Source organism: Alligator mississippiensis, chromosome 1, assembly GCF_030867095.1.
Source record: "Alligator mississippiensis isolate rAllMis1 chromosome 1, rAllMis1, whole genome shotgun sequence".
Lineage (NCBI taxonomy): Eukaryota > Metazoa > Chordata > Crocodylia > Alligatoridae > Alligator > Alligator mississippiensis.
This window is the reverse complement of record NC_081824.1, coordinates 163528189-163547953: the sequence shown is the minus strand read 5'-3', so window position 1 is coordinate 163547953 and position 19765 is coordinate 163528189. Positions and strand designations below refer to the sequence as shown.

General features: G+C 44.7%; 1 long non-coding RNA gene across 1 annotated transcript in view; it reads right to left on the bottom strand.

Moving 5' to 3' along the window:
- Nucleotides 1-1026: 1026 nt before the first annotated feature.
- Nucleotides 1027-19765, bottom strand: part of LOC132250029 (uncharacterized) — a 69951-nt gene continuing 51212 nt past the window's right edge. Inside the window, exon 3 of the long non-coding RNA XR_009461620.1 lies at nt 1027-1800. This is a non-coding gene — a long non-coding RNA (uncharacterized LOC132250029). The remainder of the gene's footprint in view (nt 1801-19765) is intronic.

Sequence of the window (19765 nt, the reverse complement as noted above, 5' to 3'; positions counted from 1 at the left end):
CACCTGGAGGAACAGGCCACCACCATATGGCTGCTCTTCCCTGCAGATACCTGACCATAGCCCTACTCAAGCTGGCCACATCCACCAGTCTGCACTACATCAGCCACCTCTTCAGCATGAGCAAGGTGACTACTGGGGAGACCACCCTGGAGGTATGCGGCATCCTCCATTGTGCTGCAGGCCAAGATTGACCACTGCAATGCCTTCACCAATGTGAATACTATCTGGAAAGGCAGTACCCGCAATGCCCGCATCTTCCACAACTCCACCCTGACAGCCCTGGTGGAGAGCAGGTGCTTCTCACCAAGGTAGCTAGAACTCCAGCTGGGTGGAGTGGCAGTCCCACCCCCCCTCATCAGAGACCCCATTTACCTGCTCCTCCCCTGGCTCATGTGGCCCTACACTGGCCAGCTGGACCCCAACTAGGCACACTTCAGCAGGTGCCTGAGCTACACTTGCACACTGGTGGAGTGTTCCTTTAGATGCCTGAAGGGACATTAGCACACCCTCACTGCCCACCTCAAGGTTGCAGAGGCCAGCATCCCCCAGATCATCATCACTGCCTGTGAGGCCTGGGGGGAACTCTTCTATGAGGCCTGGGTGGAGTAGGCACAGCAGGCAGATGACACCTGACACCAGGAGTGCCAGCTGCAGCAGTAGTGATAGCATTGCCTCCCCCCAACCCCAACCAAGGCCCCAGGTAAACCGCACACCTGGCAGCAGGGACCAGGGCACCAAGTGTGAGAATCACTTGAAGATTACCTCCTCCTGAAATCCCTACTGTAGACCACCTGGATGGGTGGCTCTGGCCCCTGGTCCCACTGTGCACCCCCAGCACCACTCTCACTGTGGACAGTTTTCTGAAAAGCATTTTATTCCCATCCACAAACATAGACCCCATCCCCACTCCCCCCCAACAACAGAGCCCTTCCTCCATCCCTCTCCCACAGGAAACCCCATCCTCTGCTCCCTCCTGAACCACAGAGTCTCTCCCCACTCCCTCCAACCCACAAAGCCCTTCCACCAACCACCAATAAAGCACCCTCTTCCCCATGCAAGCTATGTACAGTCTGCTCTGTATGCCTTCCCAGGGTGGGGGCACCTGGGCGTTGAAGCCCAGGGACAGGCACGCAGCACCCCAGCTTCTAACCGCACCACCAGGGGTTCACACACTATGGCAAGACCAGCGGGCAGAGGGTTAGCCCAGGGGTGAAAGAAGCCACTGTTTTGCTGGTGCAGCCAACTCCATTTCCAGCAGCCAGTGGGCTGGGCCCACATGCAGTGCTGGCCCTGCTGCAGGCAGCTCCTGCTCCAGGACTGCATGGACCTGGGGTGAGCAGTGGGACAGGGCTTTAGTGAGGTGAGGACAGCTGAGGCAGAGGAACCTGGCTGTTAGAGGTGCTACTGCACCTCAGCCCAAGCCCACTGGGGGCTTGCAGCTGGACAGGAGGCAGGCAGGGCTGTGGCTAGAGGCTGGGCAGCAGGCAGCATGAGGGTGACCGGCAGGGCCAGAATGGTGTTCAGCACCCAGCAGTCCTGCTCTTGTGGCCTCCACTTCCCTGGCTGCCATGGTAGCCTGCCACTCCTGGACCTTCATGTGCCTCTCCTCAAGGCTCCAGGAGCCTATCCCGGAACTCCTTGTCCACCGGTCCCTTTCCCACTCATGTGTGATGTCCTTCATGCTGTAGCACCACAAATCCATCAGCCTTATACAGAGGGCCCCAGCTGAGGCTGGTGGTGACCCTGAAGGCACATCCCCACACACAGCTGGTGCTTCTTCCCTGCATGCAGCTGCTGGACCTGCAGAGCAAGGAGAAAGAGGCTGTTTATGAGAGTTTGCAACATTTCTGGAATAACATGCACTAGACCAGGGACTTGTGTGCTGCCCAGCCTCAGACTGGGGGTCTTGCATGCAGAAGTACCCAGGGACAATGGTAAGTTGACCAGGCAGGCCCTGGCACAGGTAGCCAGCAGCCAAGCCCCCCATTCCCATTCACTTTTCAAAAGCAAATGGACTGCTAGGTGCTTGCCGCAGGCAGTCTACCTTCCCCACCCCCTTCCCAGGCCAGGACAGGCCTAGCTCCTGGCAGCACCTGCTGCCACAGCTCCAAACCCACTCCACCCTGCCCCCTTTTCTATCTCCATTATCACCAGACCCCATGGCACCCAGGCTTTTGGTATAGACACTTAAGTCCCCCATTAGTAACATCCACTTCCCCACCACCCAACATCATTCCAGCCTCTTGACACCTCCTTGACTGCCCTCTCTATGTCCTTCCTGCTTGGCTGTCCCCTGACTTGCATTCCCATCTGAACACCCATCCTCCAGTGCACCTAATTTAAAGTCCTCCAGCAAGTCAGCCATCTTCAAGAAAACAGTTTCTTCCCTCTTGGTATGAGATGAATGCCATCTCTTCCCAACAAGCCTCTATCCTGGAACAGCATACATGATCATAAAATCTGAAACCTTTGCTGTGGCACCATCTCCTGAGTCTCCATTTGACCTCCTCAATACAATTGTCCCTCCAGGGGCCCTAACCCCTGACTGGGAAAATGGAAGAGAAAACCACCTGCACCCCTAACCCCTTGAGCCCAGAGCCCTGTAGTTGCTCATAACCTGCCCAGGGTTGTTCCTGGCAATGTCATTCATGTCCACATGGATGAGCAGTATAGGATAATGGTCAGAGGTCCAGATGAGTTTTGTAATCCTCTCCATCATATCCCAGATATGAGCCCCTGGAAGGCAGTATACCCCCCATGCAAAGGGATCCAGCCTATAGATGGCACCCTCCATCCCCCTCAGGAGCAAGTCACCCACTACCACCACCCTATGTCTCCTCTTCTGGACAGAAGCTTGCCTTCTTTCCTCCTCTGGAGCAAGTGCCTCTGGTCCTTCCTCCACCAGTCCTTCCTCCACCAGTGGTGCAAGGGTCATACCTGTTACACAGCTGAAATACATGGTGTGGCTCTGGCTAGGGTCCCAGAGTGCAAGGATCTGGTCCAGCTGCTGCATAAATGGCATAGACTTGTGGGCATCCCCCAACAGGTGGTTGTGGTCAGTGCCACTGACCCACTATGCTCATAGGGCCTTGACCTTTATGCAGCACTGGTGCCCCAAATAGTCATGCCTGCACTCCCTCATACAGCCTGAGGAATGGGCATTGGAGCCCCTGCTTGGAGTAAACTGTCCCAGGACCTCAACCTCACCCCACAGCACCATGAGATCCACTGTCTCCTCTACCCAGAAGGTAGTGTGTACCATCATGGATGATGCCAGTCTGAATCCCTTGACAGCCCTCAGAGACTGTCCACAACAGTCCAGGTGCTGCCAGGTCTGGGCATGTGCCTGCAACACCCAGCACAGAGGCACAGCACAGAACAGACAGACAGACAGTGGAGATGTGTGAGGGGCCAACACTGGGGTCCAGGCAGGTGGTCCAGGACCACTGGTGTGGGACCTGGTGGCTAGAGGCTGGCTGCAGGTGGCCCAGGGCCCTGGGGTCACTGCAGCATTTTTAGGGGCAGGCTGAGGCAAGCAAAGATCCACCCCAGCCCTGAGGCTGGTGAAGCTCAAAGCCCTGTGGCCCTAGGGCTAGCCCAAGGGTGGCCCCCTGGTGGTGGGGCTGACAGGGAACAAATTTGCTTCCAATTGGCATGTACACATGCACCACTGCACAGTAACTAGTGCACGTGTACATGTATGTGACAGCATGGTTAATTTGCAAGTAGCAAATTAACTGAGGAGTAGACTAATTGCACAGTAATCATTTGCATGTGTAGACAGTGATGCTTTACTGCACAGTCAATTAGTCTACTGCACAGTAAAGCATCTCATGTAGACATGCCCTATGACTCAGAAAAGGAATGAGAACTCCTACTGGATAACCAATTTAACATGTGCTCACAGAGCAGTGTGATGTCTAAAAGGCAAATCAAACTTTGGATATATAAGCAGAAGAATATTAAAAATAGGTGTTAGTCCCATAATATATGGTCATAACGAAAAATGTAATGAAAGTGTGTGTCAACTTTTGGTCATCACTCTTCAAAACAGGTTGGAAAGGGTTCAGAAAGGAGCAGCTAAAATGATCTGAGGTCTGGAAAATCTACTTTACAATGAGAGACTAAAACAGCTTATTTAATTTAGCAAAGAAGACTAAGACCCTAGCTTTGATCATAACAAAATTATTTATGGAGTCAAATATTCTTAACAGGGTCACCTGGATTTTTCTGGTTGTAGATTGGACAGGAATACTACATTTGAAAAACTTAAGTGCCCATATTCAATAGGTTCAAAGACCTTTTCAACATGCTAGGAAACTCGCACAAAAAGTTCAGTCCTCTCCCCTATCTCGTCTCCCACAACTGAGCTGGAAACCTGCGTAGAGGACTCTAGCGAAGGTGGCTCTCTGTAGCTATTTGTGACACTCTTCCATTCCATATAAATATTAAATATTCTTTGAGAGACAGGAGCCCAAGTGTCCCAGCTGCAAATTATGAATAATATTTCAAAATGAGATATTCAGACATTCACAGCTTGAAGGGAAAATCTCTGCCTTCAGAAAGAGTTACGGAGGTACAGGCTTCTTTTCTTCTCAATGTCTAGTGGTGACAATTTCCTTTTGAGACAGCATTATAGTCATTTAAATTTTGTAATGGATCTTTTGTCATTATCCTAAGTTTTTCTAATGCTTCAACTTAGCTAATGTGAAAAGACGAGAATTGTCCTTCTGGCTTTAAAGAATACAAATGGCAAAGTACTCAGGGCAAAGGAAGATGATCCTCATAAATAAAAAACTGAGAAATTAATTGGTTGAAAAGAACCATCCTGCCTTGAGAAAATATGAAGGTCCAGGGTTTCCTGTGTAACTAACAATTCTGTTTATTTACTTTTTAAACACTGTCAGCCTCATATGCCTAAAAGACTATATAAAAGAGTACACAAGGGAATAAAAGGTATTTTGGAAATGATGAATGTCATAATAAAATGAAAACTTCCACATTTTTCTTCATAGTTTACTGTTCTTCTCCAATCAAATGTTATTACTTCTCTTTTCCTAATGCAGATACAAAGACATATTCACGTCTGTAGCTCTAGCCTTTGATACCTAATAACAATACAAGTTGCAAATTAATGTCAAATTATTATTATGCAATGTTTTCTTACTACCAATCTCTAGGTTTAAAAATCTAATCTCATTTATACTGAATGTTATAAATATTAGGGCTGTGCAAAGCTTCAGTCCCTGATTCGACTCGGAGGAGATTTGGCCCAATTCGGTGGCCGAATCTCCGAATCCAAATCAAATCAGAAAACTCTTTAATTTCTCCAAATCAAATTGGAACCCCCTGAATCAATTTGGAGAGATTCAGAAGGATTTAGAGATTTGGACATAGACGCAGTTTTAAATGTTTTTTTCTACATACCTCCAGGTACCAGGTGGCTTGTGAATGCTGCGATGCTGAGGCAGATGGAGCATCCCACAGGAGCACAGGGGGCTCCCCAGCATGCTCAGCAGCAGGCCCAGAAGTGGACCAGAAGCACTTCCAGTCCACTTCTGGGTCCAGCGGGGAACATGCAGGGTGCCCCCCCCCCTCCCCGGATTCCCCCTGGCTAAGCAACTGGTGCCTCCTGGGTCTGGGGGGCACCCAGGGTCCCCCTGTGGCTGACTGCTGAGCCAGGGAGGCACAGGGGGGACCCCCAGCATGCTCCCCAGCAGACCCAAAAGTGGACCCAAAGTACTTCCAGTCCACCTCCGGGTTCACTGCTGAGCATGCGGGTGCCCCCCTGCACTCCTGTGGGATGCTCCATCTGCCCCAGCATTGCAGGGTTTATGAGCTACACGTGGCACCTTGAGGTATATAGAAAAAACATTTAAAGCTGTGTCTATGGCCAAATCACTGATTCTCTGAATCAGCATCGAATTTTCAAATTCAGATTTGGCTGAATTAAATAGGGAACAGTGACCTGAATCAACTAATCGAATGCTGTCCCCAATTCAGGCCAAATCCAAATCTGAATCAAATAGAGGAAATAGGGGTTTATTTTTAACTGTTCTGAAGTAAACCAACCTCTATTGTTTGTGAAACTCTTTTCTACTCGCTTTTCTTAACTCATGCATTTGAGTATGAGGCTACAGAATCTGCTTGTACAGTCTCCTAACCTTACCATTAAAATTTTAAATGAACCTTAAAGCATCCCATCACTGCCCCTCAAAAAGAATTCAGGCTTAGGAGTTAATTTATACCAAAAATGGCAGTCTGAGAGCTCAGGAGGACTTGTCTTTGCTCTCTGAAGGAGATAAGATTATGTCTAGGTTACCTAAATCAGAGACAGAAGGAACATTCTTGCTAACAAAGAAATGCTAACAGAGATCAAGACATTCTAACTGATATTCACATCAAGCTGCTAGCTGTAAAAAAAAAAAAGTATGTGACCCAGATGGGAGGGCCAGCATAACTGAAACTAAAGTAAGGGAGAATGTAGATGCAGGCCAGAACCAAGCCACTGGAATGACAGGAGTGAGAAGGCATTTCTAAATTGATGACATGGAGAATCATGAAAAAAGGAATAACAAGAGAGTAAAAGGAGTCCCACAGAATTTGAGGAGAATTAATTTTACTCTATCAAGGCCTTGTTCAAAGCCTATTTTAAATCAATCAGAATTTTTCCATTGACTGGAAAAGGCTTTGGCTCACTCCCTACATCACAAAACGCTGTTACACAGATTTGCATTCAGTGCACAGCAATGCTGCAGTTTAATAGACAGGGACTGCAGATCCCTCTTTTTCCCTACATGGAGTTGTGGTGGAATACCTCAAGGTATTCCTCCACATATAGTAATAAACACACATATAGTATACATATAAACATATAGTAATAAACTTACATTACTCTCATTACGAAGATCTCCCAGTTTTAAAACTTAGGAAAGTTACCTATGGTTATGGCCATACAAACTAGCTATGCCAGCATTTACCAACTACCAATCTAAGGAAAAAAATCACAGAAGTAACTGAAGAAATAAGAGAAAAAAAGATATAAGAAAACTTGCCATTTCTCACAAGAATAAAACCTTTGTTACTTAAGAACTAAAAGAAAATCTTTTGATATATAGGGGATCTTTAGGAAAGAAAAAACACAAAGAAAGATATTGAAGAGGAATGTGTAGAAAACCTGTGGCTGGCAGTCAAGTCAGATAGAAAAGGAGTCTCTCAAAGAAAAGGAAAGCAGGGAGCCAAGAAAGGAATGAGGAAGAGAAGACAACACGGGGGCAGCGGATTTAATAAACTGGCTCTCATCAATGTCACATTTCATGAGCCAGAATTTAAAACAAATATGATGCTTGAACTAAATGTCAAAACTGCCAATAAAAAAGGTGTCAGGAAGTCCTTTGGAAACTAACTTTTCAAGAAAAGAAATAAGAAGGTAAGATTTCTTATACTAGCAAACTTGAACCAACAGGGTCTCTACCCTCTATTACATAGCACATTTTCCTGAATTATGAATAAAATACCAGGGCATCTGATATATTAATATGATATAGTAAATGCTTCATTATTTATTTTATCCAGGTTTTATATGTCTGTTCATCACCATAATTCCCAGGCATCTGATACATAAGGAAGGCTCAGATGGGCATTATGGAGTCCTTTAGTTCTACTGTCTTGGTTAGCTTAGTTTTGTTCTTAATTTTATGTTTTTACTTCATGTTTGGTTTGTTGGTTTGGGTTGTCATGTTTCAGAGGTTTGGGGGAGCTGGTTTGGGTTGAGGTTACTTAAGCTTCTGAGGGTAGAATAATTGTCCCTGTTACAATTTCATTTTAATGGCAGAGGGACTTTTCAATAATGAGAATGCATGTGGATCCATTATTAGACTTAGAATCTGATAATTTCAGTAAGATCATAATTATCCCAAGAAATATAATATATTGCCAACAGGAATAGCTAATTTAATTAAGGTTATTACAATCAAGAGACCTAGGGGCTTAACAACGTTGGGAAATGATGACACTTTTTGACTGAAAATAAGAAAATGCAACTCAAGTAAGAAATACAAACTGGAGACCAATGTGGAACAATAGGAAATTTTATTCAGATTTTGTAGGATTGCCCAAAGGCATAAAAATACAGCAGAGGATTATAGATAAAGTTAGATCAAGATCACGATGTAGCTGTGGAAAACAATTCATGATACAGCTTTTTCAGAATGCCTGTGTCTGTCAATGTCATATTTTCAGTAACAGAGCAGCTGTTATTACGTGGAAACTACAAAACAAGCAGACTTCCCTCTGTTCGTTCCTGATAGAGTTGATTTTGAGATGCAGAAGTACTACAGAAATTAACTATCAAATTAAAATGCAGAAAGGGAAAAAAGACATTTATAAATAGCCAGAGACCTCGCATCCCCTTTCTGAAATTCAGATACAGTATATGCATAAGACATTTCCAAATACATACTAGAGGTGCACCGATACATCGGTCTAATATCGGATCAGCACCAATATAAAGAAAATTGATGCATCAGAAATTGGCCTGATGTGGCTGATAATGTGGCTGATAAATGACTGTGCATGCACGCAGCTGTAGCACAGCATATAGGCAGTGAGGCGCACAGCCCAGCAGATTGGAAATCTGCACCCAGCTGGTAAGTCTGTTGTGGTGGAAGGGGAGGGGGGAGGGAAGGGGCGTGGGGGGGGCAGATCAAGGCCCCCACAGTGAGGGAGGAGTGTGGCTGGGGCTAGGGTAGGGGCAGGGCAGGTGCAGGACAGAGCCATGGATTGTCAGAGGGGTGCAGGGTGAAGAGCAGCTCCTACCACTGTGAGCACCCCAGAAGAGCATGGCGGGGCGTGTGTCCCCAGTTCTGGGCAGGGAGGCGGGGGGGGGGGGCGCTGCAGCTGCAGGCTAAGGCCAGGGTTGTGCTGGGTTCTTCCCAATGCGTGATAGGGTTGGGCCGGGGCTGTGCTTCAGGCAGGCAGCAGTGCTGGGAGGGGGGGCTATGGTGAAATTTGTGGTGGCTGCAGCCCCCCCTGTAGTCACCCTCCCAGCACCACCGCCTGCCCTGAGCACAGCCTGGCCCAGCCCCCACCAGGAAGAGCCCGGCACAGCCCTGGCCCCAATCCATCCCACCCCACGTGCAGATCCAGGGTCTCATGCCCCCCCCATCCCTTTCTGGGGTATGTGCAATGGCGGGAGCCACCCCCCACCCTATGCCCCCTGGATGAGCTGTGGCTCCATCCTGTACCCTGCCCCACCCTGGCTGGGCAGTGCCTGCCCCAGCCCCAGCTCCAGCCCCAGCCCCACTCTTCCTTCACCACGGGGACCTTAATCTGCCTCCCCTTCCCTTCCACCAAAACAGACTTAACAGCTGCATACAGCTGTATTGGAAATCAGATCCGTATCAGCTGATATGCCTCCTTAAAAATGGGCTAACAATATCGGCCCCCCAAAATCCCTATTGGTGCACCCCTAGTCTTTACTGGACATTTTAACAGTCCATAGCTTGTTTGTGCCTAAAGAATTGTTTAAAAAATATTTTAAACTATATTTTAAGAATTCTTTAGGCACAAACAAGCTATGGACTGTGGAAATGTCCAGTAAAGAAGCTTTTACTTTTTGTACCTCGACAGTAATAAGAGATACAGAAATCATTATAAATGGCAAACTGTCCTTGGAAAGAGAAGAAAGAAAACGAATTCTAAGGTATTATCCAAGCTCTATAACCAGGGTAATTCAGTACCTAGTAAACCACAAGGAAGTGAAAATACCTTTATAGCCTTTTTAGAAAAAAACAGACAAGCAAACAAACAAACAAACTGCATTGCACTGTAGGAATAATGGGAGACTAAGATCCTTGGTTTTATTTATTTATTATTTATTCTAAAATAATTACAAAACAAAATATATGTAGTTTTAACAATAGGCATAACTATTTGACATTTTTAATTAAATACAAAAGATTTCAAAGTTAAAAAGCGAAACAGCTAAGTAGTTTTAATTGAACATGGCAATGCAGCAGAATGTGAGGGACCATCTCTCAAAGATGATCTACAGTTACTAAAGATAAATTGATTTGGAAGTGTACATCCCCAAATCTTCATTCTATTCCCCCTCCTGTCCCCCCCCAATCACATGTCTGTGACACTTGGTACAAAAATGTCAGCAGCAGCAAGAGATCCTTTTTAAAGCTGTTTGCTAACAGACCCTGCCAAATGAGAATCAGTCAAGGAAAAAATAATGTTCTGCTGAGTAGGTGGTGTTCAGCCAGGACTAAATTCTCTATACATCAGCTTTAAGAACGATTGTGTTGTTGCCTCTCCACTTCCACCTCTCCCAAGCAACTCCATCATAAGAATATGTATTTTAATCGGTGTTAAAATACTTCGAACAAAGAAGGAGGGAGCAAAAGGAAAAGAGGATACACTTTGGAAACATGGTTATAAAGGAAGTAATGGACATGAACAGGAGGGAAGGCTGTAGTGCAGAGGATCTCAAACTGTGGTCTGCAGACCACCACTGATCTGTGAGCTCCATTCAGGTAGCCCACAGAAAGGCTGCAGAACAATTGAGAATATCTGTACTTGGCCCTGCGCTTGATTTATTTTTTCTGACGGTGGAGATTAAGTGGTCCACCGAGACCCTCAGCAATTTTCAAGTGGTCCACGAAAAAAAAAGAACCACCACTGTAAAGAAAGGAATTTGCTTCCTCTGAGTGCTTTGTATTGGCAAAAAAAAAATACAGACAAACCACAATTAAATTTTGAAGTGTGGCTGTATCACTTCCAACTGGGATCCCTGAAGCTCCCATTTACTAAGCAGGGTTAATTCCTGATAGTAATTAAACAGGAGTCTCTCAAGAAAAAAAAATCTGCCCACAGCAAAACTTTGTGTTGTGGGCCTATTGTGAACCTAGGGCTCGGCAAGGAGCTAAAAGGATGTTGTGTTGCTGAAAGTGTTCTTTCAGCAGTGAAATCCTTAGCATCAATCTTTTCAAAAGGGAAAGATGACCCATGTAATTACAGATAGATGTATTTAGCACCAATTTCCAAAAAGGTTCTGGAGCAGATCTTCAAAAATTCTATTTCTAAACACCATTCTAAAAGATAAAGTGATAAGAAACAGCCAACATGATTTTGTCAAGAGCTAGTCATGTCCAATCAACCTGATTTCCATCTAAAACAAAACGAAGTGCTTTGTGGATGGGAGGAAAGTAGTGAATGTGAAGCACTAGTTTTATCAAAGGGTCTGTCCTGGGTCCAGTTCTATTTTATACACTCATTTATATCTTAGCGGATGGAATTTAGTGCACAATTAGTAAATCTGCAGATAACACCATGCTGGGAGGAGTAACAGACACTTGGAGGATATGCTTAGAATTGAAAATTACCTCTATAAAAGTGGTGCAAAATTAATTAGGTGAAATTCCACAAGGACAAGTGCAAAATATTGCACTTAGGAAGGAAAAATCAAACAACTAAATAGAAATGGGGAATGGATGGCTAAGCCACTTACTGTAGAAAAGGTGCTGAGTTTTATTGTGAACCACAAATTGCATATATGCATCCTGTTGCAGCAAAAAGCCAATAGTATTGTGGGATAGATGAATATGAATATTGCATATTTTCAAGTCCGACCCCCCCATGGCAGGGTGTCGGACTTGATGATCTGCTCAGGTCCCTTCCAACCCTACCAACTATGAAACTATGCATGCACTTGAAGGCAAGTGATTCTTCTGCTCTATTCAGCACTGGTGAAGCCTCACCAGGAGTACTGTGCCCATCTTTGGGCACTGTACTTAACACTGAGATACTCCAGAAAGCAGCATGAAAAATTATTAGATATCTGGGAAGCATGATTTACAAGGAAAGCTTTAAAAAATTGGGATTATTTAGTATGGAGAAGATATTGAGGAGGTGATTTAATAACAGAGTTCTTACAAAGACAATGATGATAGACTAGTCTCTGTGTCCATGATGGACAGGACAAGTAATGGCCTTAAATTGCAATAAGGGAAATGTAGGTATTGGGAAGAACTTTCCATGATGGGGATTAAGCACTGAAACAGACTACCTAAAAAGGGCATAAAATCTTTATCACCAGAAGTTTTTATGGGAAGATTAATTAGACAAACCCTCGGATGAGATGGTTTAGAACAGGGATGATCCTTTTCAAGCAAGAGTTGGTCTAAATGACTTTCTAAAGTCCCACCCATTCCTATTTTCCTATGTTTCTGCTGTATGTAGAGCCACAAAGTTGATAGGCAAGTTAGAGAAAAAGCCTATGTTATGAGGTCTACAGCTCTAAAATCTCTAGAATATCCCCACAAAGAAGAAACCAGATTGGAACCCACCTTAGCATGATATCAAGCCACACTCATTACAGTAAAAACAAATAGCTCTCTGGTGGATCACCACTCAGACCAGTCCATAGTTATCCACCGGTGTGAATGTTATTACCTGGAGTTGGTTTTTTTATGAACTGATTAAACAAGACATATGCAGTCTTCTGGATTAGATGTAAAATCCAGACCCAGATTACTTGTGCTCAATGAAGATCCAGTAGCATTCTCCTTTTTTAATTTGTCTATGTAGTTTTACTTTGACAGGAGTCTTCTCTTCTTGCTTTTCAGAAGAAAAGAGAGCCCTAGCCATCTTTGTAGATTCAAAAAAAACAGAAGTGTTTGAGTAAGAGATGGCAACCCACAACTTTGGAGAATTAATGAAGAAAGCTCCTTACCTACTTCTTTTCATGGTAAGGTGAGGAAAAAGGAGTTTGGCGAAGACTGGACTATATTTTGGCTCTACTTTACCCTTTGATGATGTGCCTGGCTGAACCAGAGCAAAGGCAGTTTTGGTATAGACCAGAATTACACTGCTACCCACAGCTCCGAGAAGGGGAACAAAGAGGTCGCTGTGACTTCCAAATTGCCATTCTTTCTCTGTACTGATTCTGGTTGGCAAACCAACACAACATCCATTGCTAAGATATATACCAGTATGTTGGATGATATCTAGAACAGTGTCTATAGTTTCAAAATATTAATTATTTGCACCAGATTTGATATGACTCAGGAACCTGGCAGATGTTACATTTCTGGTGTGATTAATGTGTTAATTGTGTCATAAATAGTAGCACTGAAATTCATGGTACAATTAAATGAGAAACCAGCCACAAATATGTTCCATTATATGTGGAATATATTTGTGACTGGTTTATTACATCTTAAATTGAACCTGTGGCAGGGTAAAACCACACCATGCAGTCTGATATCAGCTGCATGCTGGGACTTTAAGCTTATTGGCCCTGATCTCCAGCTGTCTGATCCCCAGCTGTCTACACCACTACCATCTAGGGATATCTCCCACCTCCCCTCTGCCAGCACCCCAACACATGTGTACCCAGTGGTGTGAGCAGTTGGAGATGGGGAGCTACCCTCATCAGGATTAGATGCCAGCATGCAGGAAGCCCATCAGTTGATAAGACCCAACTGATGGGTTTCTCTCATGTCAGCAAGTTGAAAGGGAGTCATGGAAAGCAGTACTGGGCTCTCCACTTGCCTATCACACAATTTAAATCTGAAAAATTTTATCCCAGATTCTGAAAACTGTATATCTTGCCATGCATGTCTGGCATGGTAGGACATGTTATTTTGAGGATTTAGGATAAAATTTGTCATATCCCAGTCAGGCACTTTAAATAAATGTCTGCCAGGAAACTAGTGCAGTATCTTTTATGATAATGACATTTCTAAGGATTCATTAAAAGACTTTTTAAATATATCAAAATGTAAAAGCCCCAATGGGCAAAGAGGCATTTTCATAAGTTGCAGAGGTAACAAGCAAGAAGAAAATAATACTTCCATGAGCTTTCTTTTGTTTCTCTCCAGTTTAAATTGTTTCCCCCTTCTATAATAACTGAATGGGTTTAAATTTTAGCTAAGCAGTAGGTAAATATCACCTGTTTACATAAAATAAAGAGATTATTAGTGTCTCTATTATATATAAGCATATAACAGCAAAGCTTTGATAAAGCTGTATAAAAGTTTACCTTTACTGTTTTGAAAAACTTCCTCTGGCACCTCCAGGGTTCCTAAGCCTTAAGCTTACCTAAATGACCTTGAAGACTTACAAAGCTGCAAATTTTTGCCATATTTGCAAACTTTCTATAGAAAAAGCCTTACAACGTGTTCTCAGGGTTTCACTTTTTATGGGCTAGGCATATTTAATGTACATTCATTAGGATCGGGGCACATGCATAACTCATAGCTTTTTGCTCAGAGAAATCACATACACCTGCATTTAAAAAATTTTAAAATTTAAATTTAGTTTAGAAATTCTTACTGGTTAGAGTGAAACTGAGGCAAGACTTCAAGCACCTTATGCCATAATGCAGCAACTGCAACTCTTTATTACTCTGCATTGATCTTATACACTAAAGAATGTTCTGCTTAATATGTTTGCTAGGAGACTAGATTCACTCTTTTTATAAACTCTCTGGCCAGATCCAGATGTGCAGTCACTTGCAGTTTGTGGCACCACTAACCTCCTTGCAGCACCACAAACTGCACATGTTGTACATTAAATCATGTGTGATGCTGCTAATTTGCAACACCAAGGGAGCAGGCAGCTCTGGGCTGGCTGCTCCCCTGTCTCAGTGTACCACAAAGCAACTCAGTGGGGTGTAGTGTGCCTTGGGATGGGAGAACAACCAGCCCTGGGCTGCATGCTCCCCTGTCTCCATGTGATGCTTCCTGGCTGGCTGGAGCACAAGGTGCTTCAACACAGGGGCTGTCTGCTGGCTAGCCCTGACCTAAGGCACCCTATGCCCAAGCCACCTCCCCCCCACCTGTAGTACACATGGAGCATTGGAACAATGTGTCTAGCTGCAAAGCACACGGAGACAGGGGCATGCACTGTGGCACAAAGTAGAGGCACAAATTTTGCTGCTACTATTTGTGCTGCTGCAAATGCATGCCCCTGCTCATGGGGACATAGCCTCTGTGGGCGCATCCACATGAGCGTGCACGTGCCTCTTGCCCCACCTCAAACCCCTTTGAGACAGGGCAACAGGCACGTGTGGGAACAAAAAACCGCTCTGGCTCTGGAACTTCTTCCAGGGGATAGCTGCCCAGATGGCCGGGCAGGGGTTCACAAATGGCAGTAGTGCCACACAGAGGCCAACCCTGCAACCACAGTCCACTGGCAGCTGGCCCAGAGGGGCAGATGCCTCTACTGGCTGTGCAGTCCCCATCCGGGTCTGGCAGGTGCACAGCAGGTCACAGCCAGGCAGCAGCCCCCTCTGCCAGACTGCTGCTGCAGTAGGTAAAGGGTGCAGGGAACTCTCAGGGCTGCTTCAGCGTCCACCTGGCACAAGGGGTAGTGTCCCCAGGTACCAACTGGCTGGGCCCCAGAAGCACCTGAGAGCTAGAAGCCCTGAACTACTTGCCAGAGCAGCTTTTTATACTGCTGGGGCCAGGAGAGGGCAGCTTTTTATACTGCTGGGGACAGCACAGGTGCTGGCCCCAGGCTCTAGCTCCCCCTGGCTGAAGATCCGGGAGTAGCCAGGCAGGGTTATTTGGCCCCAAGTGGCATAATCTGCTCCACAACAAAGTGCATATCTGAGCACGTGTGCCGAGGCAAAAAGCCCCTGCTCAAATTGCACCGCTTCTATCTGAGCTGCTGCAAGCGCGCGTGCTTGAATGTGTGGACGCGCCCTGTGAGTTTTCTTTATGTTACTCTACTATGTTGTTTGATCTGATTTGTATATGATCTATTACCTAACTCAAATGCTGATGATTCATTTTTTTCCTCTTCTGTCAAATGACCTAAAGCACTTTTTTGTTTTCTGTATCCTAAATGACTAGTGATTAAGAAATCTGCCCTTTTCAAGTGAAGGAGCTGTACTAGCTATTCTTGCTAGAGCCAAATCAGCGACAAGAATAAGACTCTGAGCTTCTGCAGTCATCTAAAAAACAAGAATGTGATTTTAAAGGAAAGATGATTTTTTCTTATCTGAAGATGCAATGAAATACTGAATTGTGTTCCTTTTATTCTCATTACTCATTTTGTAAATGAAAATTTCTAGCTCAGTAAACTCTATAGATCATTTGAATAGGTTTTTTGTCTATCCTTGAGACAGGCAGAAAATAAGTTTGCATTATGGCAAAACTGGCATGGATATAAAGGGACTATCAGTATTTCATAGTAGCATTTATTTCATAGAATCACTAACATTTATATAGCACTTTGTATACTGTGCCCTCTGACAGGGATACTCAAATCTGGGAAAAGGTTGGTTCAGAGTAAATTCTGTTTAAAAACATAGGATGCTATATAAGCCCCAATCATAAAAAGCATGCACACAGATTGAACTTCATGCAGTGAGTGGGGTTACTCACAGGTCTGAAGTTAAGCTTCTGTCAGAAATTAAACAGAATGATACTCTTGATGTGTGTGAAAGGCTTTCTATACTATAGAGAGACATTTTATGCCCTAGAGAAGGGGACTGCAGCCGTATGCAAGTTCTCATGCGTACAAAAATTTTGAGTCAGGCCACAAAGAAAATCATGAGATTTGCTTTCAAAATCATAGGCTTTTTAACTGCTGATTTCTTTTCTACTCCTTTTTTCTTCCTAGTTTAGTCTCCTGCGTTCACATTTTTCAGACATTCTTCAACAACTGAAAGGGCCAAAACCTTGCTTTAAAAAAAAAAAAGAAAAAAGGAGAAAAGAAAAGCTGAGAACCTCACTTCAACCCAGGATGAGAGCAAATCACTAAATATCATCACAGGACTCATAAGAAAAAGAAATAAAATAAAGGATTTGACTATGCAGCCACACCTGCTTTTATTTGATATTTTAAGATGCTCATCAAAACTACATAGGGGAATGATATTTCAAGTGAATAAATTTGGGGGCAAGTAACATAAAATATTCTCATATGAAGGAAGAAACATTAAAACCCACAATTGTTAATGCAGTCTGGAGAATCCTAGAGGACACTAATTAATACATAACAGGCTACAGTTTCACTGACACAGAAAAAAGCAATCAATTAGAAATGAAATGCATGGTTCCATGAGGGACTATTCAAAGATCTAATGGGAATGGAGATGAGGGGAGGGAACCACACCAAGACTGCACAGAGAGTCAGTTAAGGCTTGAAGGCAAAAGATGCAGGCAGCAAACTAGAATGAGTAATTGCTAGTACAGAGGCCAAGGAGAGTGAAAGAAACTTGATCAATTATATAAGAAGAAATGGGGCAAGATAAAAGCTGAGGGACAAATCTTGTTCTCAGTTATATGGGTTCCACTCACTCACAAAATAGTGGGAGTTATGTAGGTATAACTGAGAGAAAAAGTATGCCACAAATATCTAAAAATTCCCTGATGAAATCTGTTACCCTCTCAGATCTCCCAAGCAAAATGGTGGGCCTTCCTTTGCTTGAGTTAATTAAAAAATAGATAGGGAAAATCTCTGGAAAATAAACAATAAAAAAAATCTTGAATCAAGAGAGGGACAGGTAAATTAATCTAATAGATTTTTTTCTATCTCTGGTTTTTATTAATCTGTGTTCTAAAATACTAACAGACTTTTGTTTTCTGAAAATGTGTATATTTTTACAGTATTCATGATCCGATAAGGAAAGAAAGTCACTAAGCATTATGTGTCATATAAAAGTATACTGACTTATGCCAGCTAAGGATGTGTCCCTGTCTCATTTAAATAATTTTACATCAACCATAAATATGTATAGCCATGTGTTTGTCATCCCTTGGTTGTGAAGTGTAAAGATAACTTTTGTAATGTTGAAGGCATTTGATAATTCCATCCCTCAGGGTTTAGTCACCAGTTAGAGCAAGGAGGATTTTTTTTTCTCCCCTAACAGTATAGAACCCATTTCCCCCTTTCCCTCCTGTCCCCCACCGCCTCCTCCCAAGGCACTGGGACATTAGTCATAGACAAGGCTGGGGTTTGGCTTTTTTCAGGTTTGGGAGAATTTTTCCCTAGGTCATATTGCATGGACTGTGGGTATTTTTGTAGCATGGGCCTTTTTTCCTAGGACCTTCTAAGCACAGGAGCAAATCCAGGTGGGAGATTGAGGGTGAATTCACCCCCCGCCCCTTTGATTCCTGCTCCACTGAAAATACCAAACAAACTGCCTGGCAAGGGCCGTCACATTTCTATTCAGGTGGAGCTGGGGGCATCAATTGGCTTCATGGATCATTATTGTCTACTTGATTTCTGCTAATCTCTTCACTCCATAGGTGTTAACAACCCTTGTTTTCCTCTAATCAAGTTAGCCTTTCTACCACAATTATCCTACCTCTTATTTACTCTTAGTAATATTACTTAGATCATCCCCTAGCATGCCCAATACAGGTGTGATGCTACCTAGGAAACTGTACTAAGTGGCTTTGTTCTGGGAAATTCAAACCCATCAGAAATCAAAGACAGAGGACAGGGGCAGGGCTAAAAGCAGGCTGAACCATGCAGTGTCCCAGCAGTCAGAGGCAAGACAAGATAGAGTTGCAAAGATGAGGCACAGAGGTAAGTTGTGGCAGTCAACCTTTTCTTGGTTAGTTGCTGCAGCAGATGACAAAAACTGTGAAAAGCACCAGCACAACCAGTTGGGCGTGAGCAGATGGGAGAAGTTGGTCTCCCCAAACAGGGGCACTCCCAGTGGCTGAACTGAGTCCTCCCCTAACCCTGACTGTTGTTTCTTTATGTTGGGAGTGAAGGCCAGCTATGGGAATGCTTGGGAGAGTAGTGGGGCAGGCAGTTACAGCCCTATCTCATGCTTAGGGGCTGAGAGGAGTGGGAGGAATTGTTTGGGAGGGGTCATAAGAGGATGGATGGGAGAGTGGGGAGGCTGGGGTGTAAGGAGAGGCAAAGGCATTATGAGAGCAGAGAGATGGGAGGGGAGGAGAGCGGTGGGGAGGCATGAGGTTTGGAGCTAAGGGGAATTGTGTCTGTAGTAGTGAAATTGGGTTGGGATCAAAGGGGATTGTGATGGAGGGGGTGCTGGGGAGTGCGAGGGGCTGCAGTGAAGTTTCAAAGCAGAGGGGTGGGGGGGCTCAGGGGGTGTGAGGTGGGTGGCAAGAGATGGGGCATGATGCAGATGTCTTCAGCATGCAGTGGATTCATGGGGGCAGCAAGGGGGCAGGATAGGATGCAGTGGGAAGTGAGATGGGCTCTGATGAGGTTTGGGGCACAAAAGGGCAGGACTGAGCCTGGGGTTGTGTGGGATAGTGGAGAAGAAAGGGGAGCCAGGGGACATTTGAGGTGGCAAGTCCAGTACATAAAGGGCAATGAGAAGCACTTTGGGGCCATGGTGGAGTGCCTGGGAGACTCGGGTGAAGGTGCAGGGAGCAGGTCTGTCCATGGGCAAGCATGCGGAGGGGGTGGGGGGGTTGTAACCCCTAACAGCTCTAACCCCTTGGCACCAGGTGCCCGCCTCGCCCTGGAGCTCAAAGTCAGCCCCTCACAGACTCTGTCACACTTGTTTTTGCCTGAATCATTACCTGAATAATATAGCCCTGGTCCCCTAGCACAGTAAAGCTTCTAGTTGCTTTTTAATGAGAGAAAAATATGTTGTGTTAAAGGATGATGCCCCATACCACCTGTACCCCTTCCCTTTAAAAATCCTAGATCTCCTCATGTCTGAGCACATGTTAACCAACTATTTCCCTGTCATTGCAATCAGGGTATTGGTAGTGCTCTCCTCACCCCTGTTTTTACATGTGGTGATTTATAGGGTGCCTTT